Source organism: Dipteris shenzhenensis, unplaced genomic scaffold (assembly GCF_047967505.1).
Source record: "Dipteris shenzhenensis isolate YYH24624 ecotype China unplaced genomic scaffold, Dip_SZ_1.0 scaf0245, whole genome shotgun sequence".
Classification (NCBI taxonomy): Eukaryota; Viridiplantae; Streptophyta; class Polypodiopsida; order Gleicheniales; family Dipteridaceae; genus Dipteris; species Dipteris shenzhenensis.
Genome location: NW_028239551.1, coordinates 34,441 through 50,405, shown reverse-complemented (window position 1 = coordinate 50,405; position 15,965 = coordinate 34,441). Strand labels below are relative to the sequence as shown.

Here is a 15,965-nt window from a genome sequence, read left to right as displayed (position 1 = left end):
TCTTCCGTAGATGATATTGTTTCTAGATAATAGGAAGAGTCTTCTCTTACGGATTGTAGTCGCTTACTAGCTTCGTAAGCTCTATCCGGGGAGCGACGTGGGGTATTGTAGAACCACCGGAGGAGTCTCCAACAGTATGATTTCATATATTATTTATATGGTGAGGAGGGGAATTCACGAAGTAAATTACTAAGTGGATGAATCCCCGTAATCGAATCCTCTTTTCTAATTCCCTTCTCTAATCGTCACTATACCATCCTAATTTCCTTCCCTCATCTCATTCGCTTCTTCTAGGAACCTCCGGATCGGTCGAAATATTAGAATCCCTCGATTGATACACGTGAAAAACGAGCAAGTTCAGCAGCTTTTTCTTCTGTTTCTCCCGACGCCGAATCCTCACCAATCCGGGTTAGGGGAATGTCTTGCCGACCCCTCATCTTCAAGTAAAGGACTCGACGAGGATAGAAACCTCCTCGAATTTCCAATTTAACTGCTTGTATATCTCTCATTGCAAATTGGATACAAATACGACGGTTTCCCCCGGGGAAACCCCAGCGAGAAATGGGGAAGATTCCTTCTCATTTATCAAATGAATTGTAGCCGCTACCCACATCCCGAAATATCGTACGCCACGGATAAAATCCAGGGAAGAGACCCGCGATACCATAGAAACACATCACAATACCTTGTGGAATGAAAACAATCTGTCCAGATGGAAGTGTGGGGATTAAATCTTCACCAATATAACTAGAGATTCCAACCGCCGGAAAACCCATTGCGCCACGAACCGGGATACGGGCCCAACACAAATTACTGAATCTACGAGAACCTCTTGGAGAATCTACTCGAAACCATTCGGATTGACGATTCATTAATACTCCCTCCAGAAATTGCCTTGTTGGAATGAATCAGCCGCTTATATTGTTATTGGTCCCACCTCTACCCTACCCCCCCCCCCCCTCCCCGAATAGATGCAGATACAGATACAGCCGATGCTTCGACATCACTTCATTTTGAAAAGGATTCTTGGAAGGGATTCTGTTTCCGAGAAGTTTAGAACATTTTCCACTGTTTTGGTGCGTAGGTGGGGGTCGCTAAGATCTATATGTCTTAGCAACGATGGAACGATCCACGTCTCACTTATCCATAAGGGGAAAGTGAGATATAGATTGAGATGACGTTAAAGATTCCCAAGTGCTAAAACAAGTGCTCAAATAAAATAACCGCCGGTGAAGCTATGTGGAAAGAATATATCCGACCGAATCAAAAGCAAGAGTAGTAGTCGTAATTGATCGATCCTATGGAACAATTTCCGTGAGATAGTGTACAGAACAAGAAATTGTAGAATTTCGTCCCGTTCTATATAAATAAACAGAGATATCATTGTAATTGCCGGAAAGACCGAACCTACTAGGGGTACAGAAATGGAAGGTAAATAGGACGCTGTCGTAATGGAATCACCTCAAGTAAGAAAGATATGACACAGATAGATGTATCTATAATGACATTATATTGTTATTTTTATCTTTTATCCCCCAATGTCTAATAATAGTCTCCTTATCTCACGTAGAAAGGAAGTTTTTATACATTCGATATATCGAGACAGTTACTCGGAAATTGCTACGAAATCCATATTGTTTCCGGTAAGGTATCTGATTCCAGCTCCGATCAACTGACTCAATGAATCTGCAGACATCCGCGGTGTCTACTTCGTCGAATCAGGCGCACAGCAGAGTCCGAAATTATACCGATGGTTAATCTCGATTTCTTACTGAGGTATAATTGCATTGTGGCATAATTTGCATGGCGTGATATCAGAGAAGGATAGAAAAGTATTGTTACGACGGTTCGCTGAATAAATTCCTCTCATTGGAGAGGTAGAGAGATTAGTAGGACAACCCCGAATTGATAATTCCTAACTTGATTAATGAGAAGGAGGGAGAGTGATAGAAACGGGGGTTTAACCGAATGGGGGGAAAGGAGGTTCAATTCCTTTTACAAGGAGCTGAAGAATAAAGCTCAGATATCTCACTCGGAACACCTTTTAGAGGATTACGTGGAACAATTGAATCGGGTGATCCATGATCAAATAAAGATTCAGCTACTTGAAAGCCATCGGGTATCTTCTGACGCAGTGTTTGTTCAATCACCCTTTTCCCAGCAAATGCTATGTATGCTTTGGACTCAGCAATAATTACGTCCCCTAACGTACCAGAACTAGCAGTAACACCACCCGTAGTTGGATAGGTAGGAACCGATATATATAATAATCCCTTCTGAACCTGATGTATTTGTGGGACGGGAGGAATCTTAGCCATCTGCATCAGACTCAACGTCCCTTCTTGCGTACGTGCTCCGCCGGAAGCACAGATAATAACTAGTGGAAGGGATTGATCCGTGGCACATTCGATTGAGCGGGTAATCTTTTCACCTACCACAGAACCCATACTTCCCCCCGTGGATTGAAAGTCCGTAACACCAAGCGCAATAGGTGTCCCGTTTAGACATCCCACCCCTGTCTGAACAGCATCAGTTAAACCCGTTCGTTTCTGGGAGTTGATGATGCGACTTCCATGAGAATCCCCGTCAGAGAAACCTGGAACATCTTATGCAGTCATGTCTTCATCCATGGGAATCCAAGTGTCACGATCGATCGGAAGTTCGATTCTTTCTGTACTAGTCATTGGGGGGTGATAGCCGCACTCCTCACAAATATTTTTATTTTGTTTTGGGAATCTCACGTAAAGCATGTTACCGCAGTTGTCACACCGAGTCCACAACCCCCTGTCGGTATCAATGCTTATGTCTCTATTCCTTCCTCTCTCACTCAAAACGTAACCCTTTGTGGCTTTTTCGAGGAAAGCCCCGATCAATCCACCAAATTCGCGTTTATCTTCGAACCGATTTCTCACAGACATAGGAATTTCCTCATTCATTTCTTCTCCTTCGCTTCGGAGGTAAAAACAGTCGATTCTATTAGATTTCATTTCATCAATGAGATAGACACAGAGATGGAGAAATCATTTCTGAACTATCAGGATCAGCGTCTGTTCGGAATAGGCGTCGAATCGAGACTGACTCCGAATCCGATAACTAATTGGCAATTGACTGATCATCTATTTGATCAATCATATGTTAGAACCCCACAAATAATTATCCAATAACACTTCGTGGAAATAGTTGTGTCGTGTACTGAGAGGCACTGAATCATTTCCTTACTACTCGAGTCTCTGCAGCTCGTATTCCACCTCTCCTATGCAAATTGGGGGGGATTCGAACCCCCGTCCCCATGGATCGGAACCATGTGCTCTCATCCGCTGAGCTACCAACTCCGATCCGTGGCATATCGGGAGTATGGAGGGGAATGTTCCTTCTCCCTATACTCCCTGTTCGCCCCACGAATCCTACCGAATGAATGAGATTCCCGAATAGTTACGGAAATTACAATGTATCAATTGTGTCGAATTCAAATTTGATCTGTTTCCATACCTCGCAAGCAGCAGCCAATTCGGGACTCCACTTACTAGCTTCGCGGATAATCTCGTTACCTTCACGAGCAAGATCACGTCCCTCATTACGAGCTTGTACACAAGCCTCCAATGCAACTCGATTAGCTACGGCGCCTGGTGCGTTTCCCCAGGGGTGTCCCAAGGTTCCTCCGCCGAACTGTGAGACAGAATCATCTCCGAAGATTTCAGTTAGAGCGGGCATATGCCAGACATGGATACCTCCCGAGGCTACGGGAAATACACCTGGCATGGATACCCAATCCTGAGTGAAATATATACCACGGCTTCGGTCTTTCTCGATATAATCGTCGCGTAGCAAATCGACGAAACCCAGTGTGACTTCTCGTTCTCCCTCCAGTTTACCCACTACGGTCCCGGCGTGGATATGATCCCCGCCGGACATACGCAATGCTTTGGCTAGGACACGAAAATGGATACCGTGATTTCTCTGTCTATCGATAACAGCATGCATCGCGCGGTGGATATGAAGCAGTAGCCCATTATCTCGACAATAAAAGGCCAAGCTAGTATTTGCAGTGAAGCCTCCCGTCAAATAATCATGCATGACGATGGGTGCTCCCGATTCTCTAGCAAAGACTGCTCTTTTCATCATTTCCTCACACGTACCCGCAGTGGCATTTAGATAATGTCCTTTTATTTCGCCCGTTTCGGCCTGAGCCTTGAAAAGAGCTTCTGCCACAAACAGGAACCGGTCCCTCCAACGCATGAATGGTTGAGAATTTACGTTCTCATCATCCTTCGTAAAATCAAGTCCGCCACGGAGACATTCGTAAACAGCCCTGCCATAGTTTTTAGCAGATAAGCCCAATTTTGGCTTGATTGTACATCCCAGCAAGGGACGACCATATTTGTTCAGTTTATCCCTTTCGACTTGGATACCGTGAGGCGGCCCAATGAAAGTCTTGGAATAAGCAGGAGGAATTCTCAGATCCTCCAAACGTAGAGCTCGTGGGGCTTTAAATCCAAATACGTTACCTACAATGGAAGTGAACATATTGGTGACGGAACCCTCTTCAAATAGATCCAAAGGATAAGCTACATATGCGATATATTGATTCTCTTCCCCAGCAACGGGTTCGATGTCGTAGCATCGACCCTTGTAACGATCGAGACTAGTCAGTCCATCCGTCCACACAGTGGTCCACGTACCTGTGGAAGATTCTGCAGCTACTGCAGCTCCAGCTTCCTCAGGCGGTACCCCGGGTTGCGGAGTCATCCGGAAGGCTGCCAAGATGTCAGTATCTTTGGTCTCATAATCGGGAGTATAGTAAGTTAGTCGATAATCTTTAACACCAGCTTTGAACCCAATACCTGTTTTAGTCTCTGTTTGTGGTGACATGAGTCCCTCCTTACAATTCAATTAGTAAATCCTGCAAGGATGAGATCTGCTCGACATAGATGGAAGAATTCAACGTGAAGCGTGGAATAGGTCCTGATAGATTCGACTCGAGACGTTTGTCGAAACTCTACCTCAAGCATGGGACATTAGTATTTTATAATACGTCCCACATGTAATGCAACTGACTCTGGTTGTTTCGCACGGAAATTGCTTGAAGAATTAGATCGTAATACATCTCGATACATTGACTCGGGAATCTTTTCGTGGTTAGACTGGTCAGTAGAAGCAAAAAAGGGGATTGAATTCGATATCTGGTTCGCTTTGCGAATAGACGGGGGAAAAAAGGGGATTCGACGAATGAGATGTAGCAATCACATCTAACTAGATGGACCAACTCGTGGGTATCGCGCTCTTTTGCCTCCGACCCATATGTGGAGAGGAGGAAATCAAATCCTACAGTACCTGTCACCCATCTGGATGGATCGGAATCGACTTCCGAGGAAGCAAATGATATGTTTGAAAAAGGGGGAGAAGGGTGTGGAACTAGTAACTCCCCACCATCAACCAATTAGCAATGAAATGCCAGATGGTTCTGCCAATTCGACAATCAAATGAAGATAATACACCAAAACAGTTACGAAAACCAGTTCTTCTGCTTTTGGAATTTCTAAATCAGTGGAGAGAAATGTGGGATATATTACCCAGATCATTGGACCAGTATCGGATGTGTCTTTCCCTCCAGGTAAAATGCCCAATATCTACAACTCTTCGATGGTTAAGGGGAAAAACCCGGCGGGTCAAGAGATTAATGTTACTCGTGAGGTGCAACAATTACCGGGTAATAATGAAGTCAGAGCCGTAGCTATGAGTGCTACAGATGGTCTGATGAGAGGTATGGGCGTCGTCGATACAGGAGCTCCTCTCAGTGTTCCTGTTGGTGAAATTACTCCTGGTTGAATCTCTAATGTCCCTGGTGAACCCGTCGATGACTTGGGTCCCGTAGATATTGGTACGACGTCCCCCATTCATAGATCCGCTCCGGCATTTACGCAGTTGGATACTAAATTATCTATATTTGAGACGGGGATTAAAGTCGCGGATCTTTTGGCTCCCTATCGTCGAGGAGGAAAGATTGGATCATTTGGAGGAGCTGGAGTGGGAAAAACGGTTCCTATCACGGAATCAATTAACAACATCGCCAAGGCTCACGGAGGTGTATCTGTATTTGGTGGGGTGGGGGAACGCACCCGTGAGGGTAATGATCTTTACATGGAAACGAAGGAATCGAAAGTTATTAATGAACAAGATATATCAGAATCGAAGGTGGCTCCAGTTCATGGTCAGATGAATGAACCACCAGGAGCTCGTATGAGAGTTGGTTCAACTGCTCTGACAATGGCTGAATATTTCCGAGATGTGAACAAGCAAGATGTCCTTTTATCTATCGACAACATATTTCGTTTTGTCCAAGCAGGATCAGAAGTTTCTGCTTTATTGGGTAGAATGCCTTCCGCCGTGGGTCATCAACCAACTCTTAGTACAGAAACGGGATCCCCACAAGAGAGAATTACTTCTACCAAGGAAGGATCGATAACTTCTATTCAAGCTGTTTATGTACCTGCAGATGATTCGACTGACCCAGCTCCTGCTACAACATTTGCACACCCAGATGCTACCACTGTGCTTTCGAGAGGACTAGCAGCTAAAGGTATTTATCCGGCTGTAGATCCCTTGGATTCGACTTCAACCATGTTACAACCCTGGATTGTGGGTGAAGAGCATTACGAAACCGCACAAGGGGTTAAACAGACTTTACAGCGTTATAAGGAATTGCAAGATATTATAGCTATTCCCGGACTGGATGAATCGTCAGAAGAGGACCGTCTAACGGTAGCTCGGGCTCGGAAGATAGAACGTTTCTTATCACAACCCTTCCTCGTAGCAGAAGTATTTACTGGTTCGCCAGGGAAATATGTTAGTTTAACAGAAACCACTAAGGGATTTCAAATGATTCTTCCTGGAGAATTGGATAATCTCCCTGAACAAGCTTTTCATCTGGTTGGCAACATCGATGAAGCCACCACGAAGGCTGCAACCTTACAAGTGGAGGGTCAATGAAAGGGATGGTACTGAATCTTCGTGTAATGGCTCCTAATCGAACTGTTTGGAATTCTGAGGTTCGAGAAATCGTCCCATCTACGAGTAGTGGCCAGATTGGTGTATTGCCCAATCACGCTCCACTTCTTACAGCTTTGGATATGGGAGTCCCGAAGGTACGTCACGATGGACAGTGGTCCGCAATGGCGTTGATGGGTGGTTTCGCCATGGTAGACAGTAATCAGGTAACAACATCAGTCAACGAAGCAGAACGAGCTACCGAAATTGATCCTGAGGAGGCTCGGGAAGCTCTTCAGACAGCTCAAGCTGACGCAGCTCAAGCCGAAGGCAGAAGGAAAGCTATTGAAGCTAATCTAGCATTTAAAAGAGCTAAGGCGAGATTAGAGGCTTCAAATACTACTCAATCATTCCCACTTTTAGTTGCGCCTGTGAGAAACGACGGGAAAAGCATGATGGGACACACAATGATTTGTTAGTCCCGTAATACTTCGTATCCATCCCAAATATTTGTAGAACTTATTAGGTATCATTTCAAGTATTGTGGTACCTAATGAGTTTTACCTACTATTGGATTCGAACCAATGACTCTCGCCGTATGAAAGCGACACTCCAACCACTGAGTTAAGTAGGCTTCTATTGCTTGTAGTACTCTATTATACCGACCCAGGGAGAGAATTTCAAACAATTAGAACATCAATAAATATTTGATTTTAACGGCAAAAGATGAGTCTCGCCTCCTTCTCGGTTGGTTACCAGCTTGACAGGGATCATCCGATGCATTATACTAATGTAGCCACAGGGCTATAGCTCAACGGTAGAGCACCTCGTTTACACGTGCGCCGATGCTTCTCGGGAAGGGTTCGTCGCTATTCAACCGATCTACGCGGAATATACCGCGTAAGTTACTTATGTCTTACCCTATTGGGAGATGTGGAAGAACAGTAGCATGACGAAGAATCGATCGGAAAAAGGATCGATTTCGGTGGGTTGATATGGTCAGTAGATGATACGTCTAATGCTAAGGGTGGTGGGGGCAATGCGAGGACCTCAACAAGATCTCTTCTTCGTCCTACGAACCTTGAGGTGTATGAGGGTATCGTATCTCCTTCCTAGGCGATCGAGACACTTAGAATTAAGTGGATTTGTGTCTACGGGATGCAAACCTGTGTCAACACTAAGAATCTTCTCGAGAGACTTCGGGATTGCTTCGGAGGGAACGAGTTCTTCGAGCACACGGAACCATTTCTTTGTTATTTATAATGAAGCAAAGGATGGTGCATCAACAATGGCTTCTTCCTCCCATCCGGTGGAAGACTAGTTGATGAGGGAGCCCAATGCCACGAAAGAAGCATGTTGGGTTCGTGAAGCAGTTCAAGAATTTATATATTCCGATCTGCATTACCGAGAATGTTTACGGTTCGAATCCGTATAGCCCTAATCTTTAATGATAAGCCGGTCTCGCCCATCGCAGCGGAACTAATTGAGAATTACCCAGATTCAACGCGACTCGCATGAACTATATAGATCGTAGGGTCACTACTTCCGTTTCGATCAGGGGATAGGGATGAAGATCAGGAAGGAGAAGGAATTATTCATTAATAAGTTCCTCAATGATGGTCAATCGGAGAAAATTCAGATAAGAATCTAAATTGACGGATTGCTTTCCATAATAGATAATCCGTATAAATCAATCTTATGCATCGATTCGGTAGGGAGGTACATACCATACCCCACTACCTACTTAGTAGAATATAGTCCCCATCCGGTTCTTCCGGCAATTTGACTCATCTCACGGATTCCAGCCAAGAGCTCATTTCCGGATGGGGAGTCCCGTTTCTAATAATCTTCTCGCAAGTCCATTTGGTATCCAGCATCTTCCGAGGACTGGATCGGAGGGACGATTGGCTCATCACTGGGGGGGTGTACATCCCGATTCCATTCTGGGATGAGATGTCCGTGAGCCACGTCTGGCATCTCATCCCCGATCGAACGATCGAGGAGTCAGCAACCCCCCCCCCCTTCACTTATCATAAAGATGTTACACCCACACGGTGGGGTGAGAAGATAAATACCGAAGCAGGAGGAGTATGTAAATGTTTTTGCTTCCTAAACACGATTCCTTCCGGATCCTCCTACTAGTATCCATCCTTATTCCCTATACAGCCTTTTCGGTTTCCAGATCCGTCGCACCCATCCGCGAGGGGCCTGAAAAACTAACAAGCTATGAATCAGGTATGGAACCAAAGGGAGGGGCTTGGATCCAATTCCAGATCCGTTATTATATGTTTGCCCCGGTATTCGTTATTCCCGACGTCGAGACGGTCTCTCCCTATCCCCGGGCTATGAGTTTCAGGGAATTGGGTCTATTTGCTTTTACTGAAGTGTCTATCCCCATATCCATATTAATTGTCGGTTCGATTTATGCATGGTGAAAAGGAGCATTGGAATGGTCCTAATTTCTAACTATTCGGGTAAGAGGAACGGAGTCGACTCCCGTGGGGGGAATCCACTAATTAACTCCGTGGAGTCCTTCTCCCCCGATCAAGACACATCAAACTCGATTATTTTGACTAACTTGAATGATCTCTCCAATTGGTCTCGACTTTCCAGTTTGTGGCCACTCCTTTACGGTACTAGCTGCTGCTCCATTGAATTCGCCTCATTAATTGGTTCACGCTTCGACTTCGACCGGTACGGTCTAGTACCAAGATCCAGCCCCAGACAAGCTGATCCCATAATAACGGCGGGTACTATCACCATGAAGATGGCTCCGTCTCTAGTGAGACTCTATGAACAAATGCCCGAACCAAAGTATGTAATTGCTATGGGGGCATGTACCATTACGGGAGGCATGTTTAGTACGGATTCTTACAGCACCGTTCGCGGAGTGGATAAATTGATTCCTGTGGACATTTATTTGCCGGGTCGTCCGCCCAAGCCCGAAGCTATTATTGATGCTGTGACAAAACCCCGCAAAAGAATTGCTCAGGAAAACTATAGGGATCGAACTTCTTGTCGAACCCGGAAGAGATATTTTAGTCTGAATCACCGACTTTTTTTCGTACCCAATACCTATACCGGTGAATACAATCAACGAATCGCAAATCAGTCTTCGAAATCCCTATCAAATATCCTCTCGAAGGGATTGAGTGGATTCGAAAGTATGCATGAAGAATCCGTATCAGAGGGGGCGGGTGAAGATATTCCACAGAGATATAGAACGTTAGCTAATATGAGTATTATCAATAACAACGGCGATTCCAACATCGAGATGCGGGGTCGATTACCCGCTTGGTCGACTAGACATAGTTTAGCCCACAGACCTTTAGGTTCTGATTACCGGGGTGTCGAGATCCCACAGGTCAAAGCAGGGGATTGGCCTTCTATAGCTGTTGCTTCATATGCGTGCGGTTTCAATTATCCCCGTTCCCAATGTGCCTATGATGCAGCACCAGGAGGATCCCTAGCTAGTGTGTATCATCTGACGGAGGTGCGAGACGATGCAGATCAACCTGAAGAAGTATGTACAAAAGTCTTCGTTCCGAGAAAAGACCCCAGGATTCCATCCGTTTGTTGGGTTTGGAAAAGTTCCAATTTCCAGGAACGGGAATCCTATGATATGTTAGGAATCACTTATGAGAGTCATCCGCACCTACAACGTATCTTAATGCCTGGGAGCCGGCTGGGATGGCCTTTACGTAAGGATTATGTCGTACCCGACTTTTATGAGCTACAGGATGCTTATCGAATTGGGACGGAGGCAAAATTGAAAGCCATCCTCCCACTAGCCAATTCTGTATCATTCTATTTAATCTTGTGCGGCAGGTGAGGCTGGTCTACCTTATTTGAGACACTTGTTTCTCGTACGATCAATCGCATCCACGTATCTGCATCGAAATCCGCACCTACATATGCACGTTCAAGCGTATGTAGGTGTGGGTATAGATACATACCCCGACCAGTAGACCAATAAGCAATCCATATTTTTTTTTTGGATTCTCCTATTTCCAAGTGCGGTTTTCGCCCGCAGCCATCAGATCAAATTATTTCCCATCGGTATGCCAGGAACCAGACTTGAACTGGTGACACGAGGATTTTCAGTCCTCTGCTCTACCTACTGAGCTATCCCGGCCAGTGATTCCGCGATAATCCCAAACAAATATCCCAGCGTGGATTGATTCTTTCCCTTACCTATCCGTCCAATCGAAGTAACTATCCTCACGAATCCATTTTTTTTTTTATACCTTGCAGGCGAACCATTCAGACAATCCATTGGATTTGCCGAATGGTTCAGTCGCAAACCACTCAAAAATATTCTCGAGCTGGGGACGAGACATCAATCCGATTCGATTGAGCTATGAATCGGGAGCATGGATCCCCTCTCGTTTAGGTGGAGGAAATCAATACGTATTCGGGAGATGTATCTCGATACCCTTCGTCCGCTTGATGGGTCGAAGAATCCCATCCACCAGAATAGACGGGGAGGGATTTCTCTGTTTCATGGGGTAGATGCTTCCCACAACTCCTACGCAATTTGGATAATATGTTTCATCCCGTTCTACTGGGGATGTAGGGACTCGAACCCTCACGGTCCTACAAAGACCAACGGATTTTCTTTCTACCACAATTTGCATTGCTGTTTCCATCAACGGCGTAGAGTTGGACTCCATCTCTATCCGCGAAGGTCTGTTACTAATGGTTATTCATCGAACCATATTCATCCGAATACGGAGTATACATACACAAAGAGGAAATCAGGAGAAGATGGGATTCGGGGATAATCGAGTAGATCCCACCAATACCCGAGATTCTCGAGATTTTGATACAATCCTCGGTGCGGATGTTGAGTATGCACTGGGAGAGGATCCTCGCCGCTTATAGGATCATTCTAGATTGAATCATCCATGGAAAGAGAACATCTATCCGCTTAATGAATAATAGAAATTAATAGATCGTTCGTCGGAATAGCTTCCGTCGAGTCTCTGCACCTATCTCATCATCCGAATCCTGCTTCTGAAATGAGATTTGGCTCAGGATCGCCTACTAAATAATCCTAGGTTTCCCTGAATTTGAAAGCTATCACTCGGTGTGTTTCCATACCTAGGCTCAATCCAATCGAGTCCGCAGCGTCTACCATTCCGCCATACCCCCCCCCCCCTTGAGTCCCAAACCGAAGCAATGGATCTGCAATTGCATCAAATCCTTTTGCATGCCATCCGAGTTTGCATGTTCCATGCCATTTGTTCCAGAGATATTTCACGAGTCTCTTGATTCCGGTCAAGCGGAAATTATATACCCCGTCCCGATTCCCGAATTCTCAACCTCTTCCCTTTTCTGTTTCTATTCCCAATTTCCTCCAGAAAGGGACTCCACCGATCCCAGAGAATATATATCTGCGAGACCATACCCTGCTTCTCCGTATTCGCGTACCCATAAGAATTATACACGGGTGGGGTAATTAAATCAATACGATACGGTAGGAGATGGAATTATCGACTCATCTAACCCATCTCTGTGGTTGAATAACCCTTGCGGCTGACTGCGCCGTGGGCGCAACCACCATTGTCGCTTTAGGAGGGTTCTATTCCATCCCATGGGGTTCAAAAGAACCAGGAAAGCTTGGTTTGGATTCGGAAGTACCACATTCACAAGGCAGAGGTTATCGGTTCGATTCCGGCAGAATATTGCCCAGTATCAGTCGATGCACCAATACCGTGTCTCCCTTCGGCTTTGTCCCCCGCGTCGAAGCCTCCATTTCCAATAGAGTCGATGGGAATTCGAGTATTTGTTCGTCTACATTCATATGTTATGATTATTACAAATACCAAATGTTCAACAAAATTGGGTGACACTTATAAATAGTACCAGTACTTCGATTACGGAGAGGTCCATTCCGGGTCTTACCATGCTTACAAAGAAGGAGTTTTTATGTCTCGTTATCGAGGACCCCGTCTGAAAATAATACGTCGTCTCAAGGATCTACCCGGGCTTACAAATAAAACATCAAATCCGAGAGAAGCACGAATTGCTATTGATTAATCTGCTTCGAGAAAGGTATCTCAATTTTGCGTGCGTCTGGAAGCCAAACAGAGATTACGTTTCAATTATGGATCAACGGAACGACAATTGCCTAGATACGTTCGTATTGCTAGAAGAGCCAAGGGTTCAACAGGTCAAGTACCATTACAGCTACTCGAAATGCGTCCAGATAATATTGTTTCTCGTCCAGGTATGGCTCCTACTATTCCTGCAGCTAGGCAATTAGTTAATCATAGACACATTCTAGTGAACGATCGTATAGTCGATATACCGAGTTACCGTCGCAAACCAAAAGATACTATTATTGTGAGAAATCGACCGGGTTCTCGCAATGGACCAAATAGAGAGATGGAATTTTCTCGGGGAGACAAAATACCTGATCATTCAACTTTTTCCTCGTCGGGAGACAGTAGACCCACAGGATTAGTGAATGGAATCGCAAATCGGGAGTCCACTGGGTTGGATATAAATGAATTGCTCGTCGTTGAGTATTACTCCCGCAAAGCCTAACCCCAAGTAATTATCTAATAGTCTGGGATTCCTCATTCTGAAATTCGGATACCCCCCCCCCCGGGGGGGGGGATTCTTGGAATTATTATTTGAAATCGGGAGTACTAACTGGAAGCATTCAAAGGATTAGCAATTCTTTGGGGTGCCGGAACAGAGTCAATGACGGAATGCAAAGGGGAAAGGGGGGGATTCGAACCCCCGGTAAACAAGAGTCTACATAGCATTTCCAATGCTACACCTTAAACCACTCAGTCACCTTTCCTGCAACTTTGTACTATTTACACATCTTACCAATCTAAGAAACCGGATAGCAACTCAATCCTCGATGATAGACGGGAAAAAGTGATTCCTGGAAGTGAGTGCAAGCCTCATCAGTTATTAAGAAATGAGATTAATTCCCGGAATTGAGGTAGGGGAGGTGACCCCATCCCTGGGATAGATTTTTAGTTGTTCCGAGTCGATTTCATAATGAGAGATTTTCAATTAGGTGATGCAGATCCCATCAAAAGCAATCACTCCATTAGTAATTATTCATGGATGCTGCGAGACTATATACCCCCATTCACACACGACTCTCATTCGGTGCGGAATTAGTTACTCCACCCTCCCAGTCGATTGAGGGGGAGGGACATAGATACCAGACGGATGCACCTCTTCCCCTTGTATTGCAAAAGAGATCTGTTCTTCCGGCATCCTGATTAACTCAATAATAAGTGGAACGAAGAGGAATTCCAATTACGCCTAGATCCCAGAGAAATGACAATTCTATTGATAGAACTCCCACGATTCTGGCGGATATCTTGTTACAAATCATACCGACTACTGATAGGGAGAAGAGAGCTTTTACTTATTATAGAGATGGTGCGATTTGGGGAGGGAAAATCGATTAACCTTAATTCCTAATTAATTGGGGGATTCAAATTCCGATAGACCCGCGTTTGGTGAAGGTATGTTTCGAACGGGAAACAAGTCCTTCTGTCGTGTATCCTCGATTGATGCAGCCTCAAATGCTCCAGTTTCGATCTCCGGCGAATCGTAGTAGTAAGCAAAAGGTGAAACCTACGGACCGACCTATTTGTAGGACTCCGTGGGTAGGCATAGGGGAGAGGCACTACGTGGAGGAATCGACAACGCAAAAGCTTCGTTACGGTTGGGTTCAGCCGCGCGTCGTGTTTCTATGACGAATACCAATAATGATTGGGACAACGAACATCCATCCCGTTCGTATTTTGGATACCCCTAGAATCATCGGAGATTGTCGAAGTAGCTGATCCCCATGAAACTCGAAGCGTTGGGAACAGAGAAATTGTCATTAGTCTCTTGGTGTCGACGTGTCGGAGTGGCACAACCATGTTAACAAGAGATTTTTGGCAGAAGGGATGGCTAGTCCAGTAGTTTCACAGACACTAGCCCCCGTTCATCCATAGGTTTAGAGTAGGAATTGCTAGACTATTCCAAATACTAGTCTCTCTCCATGCATCATGCAGGAGGAGCCGTATGAGGTGAGAATCTCAAGACGGTTTTGAAGCGGAGCTCATTCACGCTGAGTGAGCGACCCTGACGAATGTCGGCCCAATCCGAAGGAGAATATGCAGAAGCTTCATAAAATTACTACAAAGCTATGCGTTTGGAGATTGATCCTCATGATCGGAGTTACATACCCCATAATATAGGTTTGATTCATACTAGCAATGGAGAACATGCAAAGGCTTTGGAATACTATTTTCAAGCATTGGAACGGAATCCTTTTCCACCACAGGCTCTTAATAATATGGCTGTGATCCGTCATTACGTGCGATTACCCATACTATAGGATCCCTTGATTCGAAACCACTCGATGTAGGAGGCTTTCCACAAGCATACTCCCATAAGGAGTTCTCCTGAGCTGTGGAATTTGGTGTCCCCCGTAGTAACTCAGGTCCGGGGGAAGAACGGAAGCCTGTGAATCCCATGGATAATCGGGTGAATTGAGGGAGAAAGCACCGCAAAGATTCGTCATCGAAAATCTGGGTCGATACGATGAGATTTGCTCACTCGGGGGGTTCTACAATCGATTCCTGTAATAGAATCGATTTGGAAAGGAATATCGAGCTATGGTGTAGTATCAAATCCCAAAGGAAACATTTCAGCGGATCTATTTTTAGAAGTAGGGGAATTAGTTCCGGGGGAGATTATTACCCTCCTCCACGAATTAGGAGTATGGAAAAGATTCTATCTCGCATCGATAGGATTGGAAACCATTCCCAGTAACTACTCTTGATTCTTCTCTAGACTAACGGGGGAGGGGGCCAAGTAAATCTCTCTCTTCTCTTGGATCAGATAGAGAATAAGCTACTGAGTAGTCATTCGAGCCGCATGAGGTAGGAAACTCTCAAGTCCGGTTCTGAGGGAGGATATCTCGAAGGGATCTATCCATCCCGACCGGGGGG

General features: G+C 45.1%; 2 non-coding genes across 2 annotated transcripts; both read right to left on the bottom strand.

The window, feature by feature from the left end:
• Positions 1-3,258: 3,258 nt before the first annotated feature.
• On the bottom strand, positions 3,259-3,332 carry TRNAR-CCG (transfer RNA arginine (anticodon CCG)). Its single transcript has one exon. It is a non-coding gene; the product is annotated as a tRNA-Arg (tRNA).
• A 10,379-nt stretch (positions 3,333-13,711) lies between these two features.
• TRNAS-GGA (transfer RNA serine (anticodon GGA)) lies at positions 13,712-13,798 on the bottom strand. The gene has a single exon. It is a non-coding gene; the product is annotated as a tRNA-Ser (tRNA).
• Between the last annotated feature and the right edge of the window lie 2,167 nt (positions 13,799-15,965).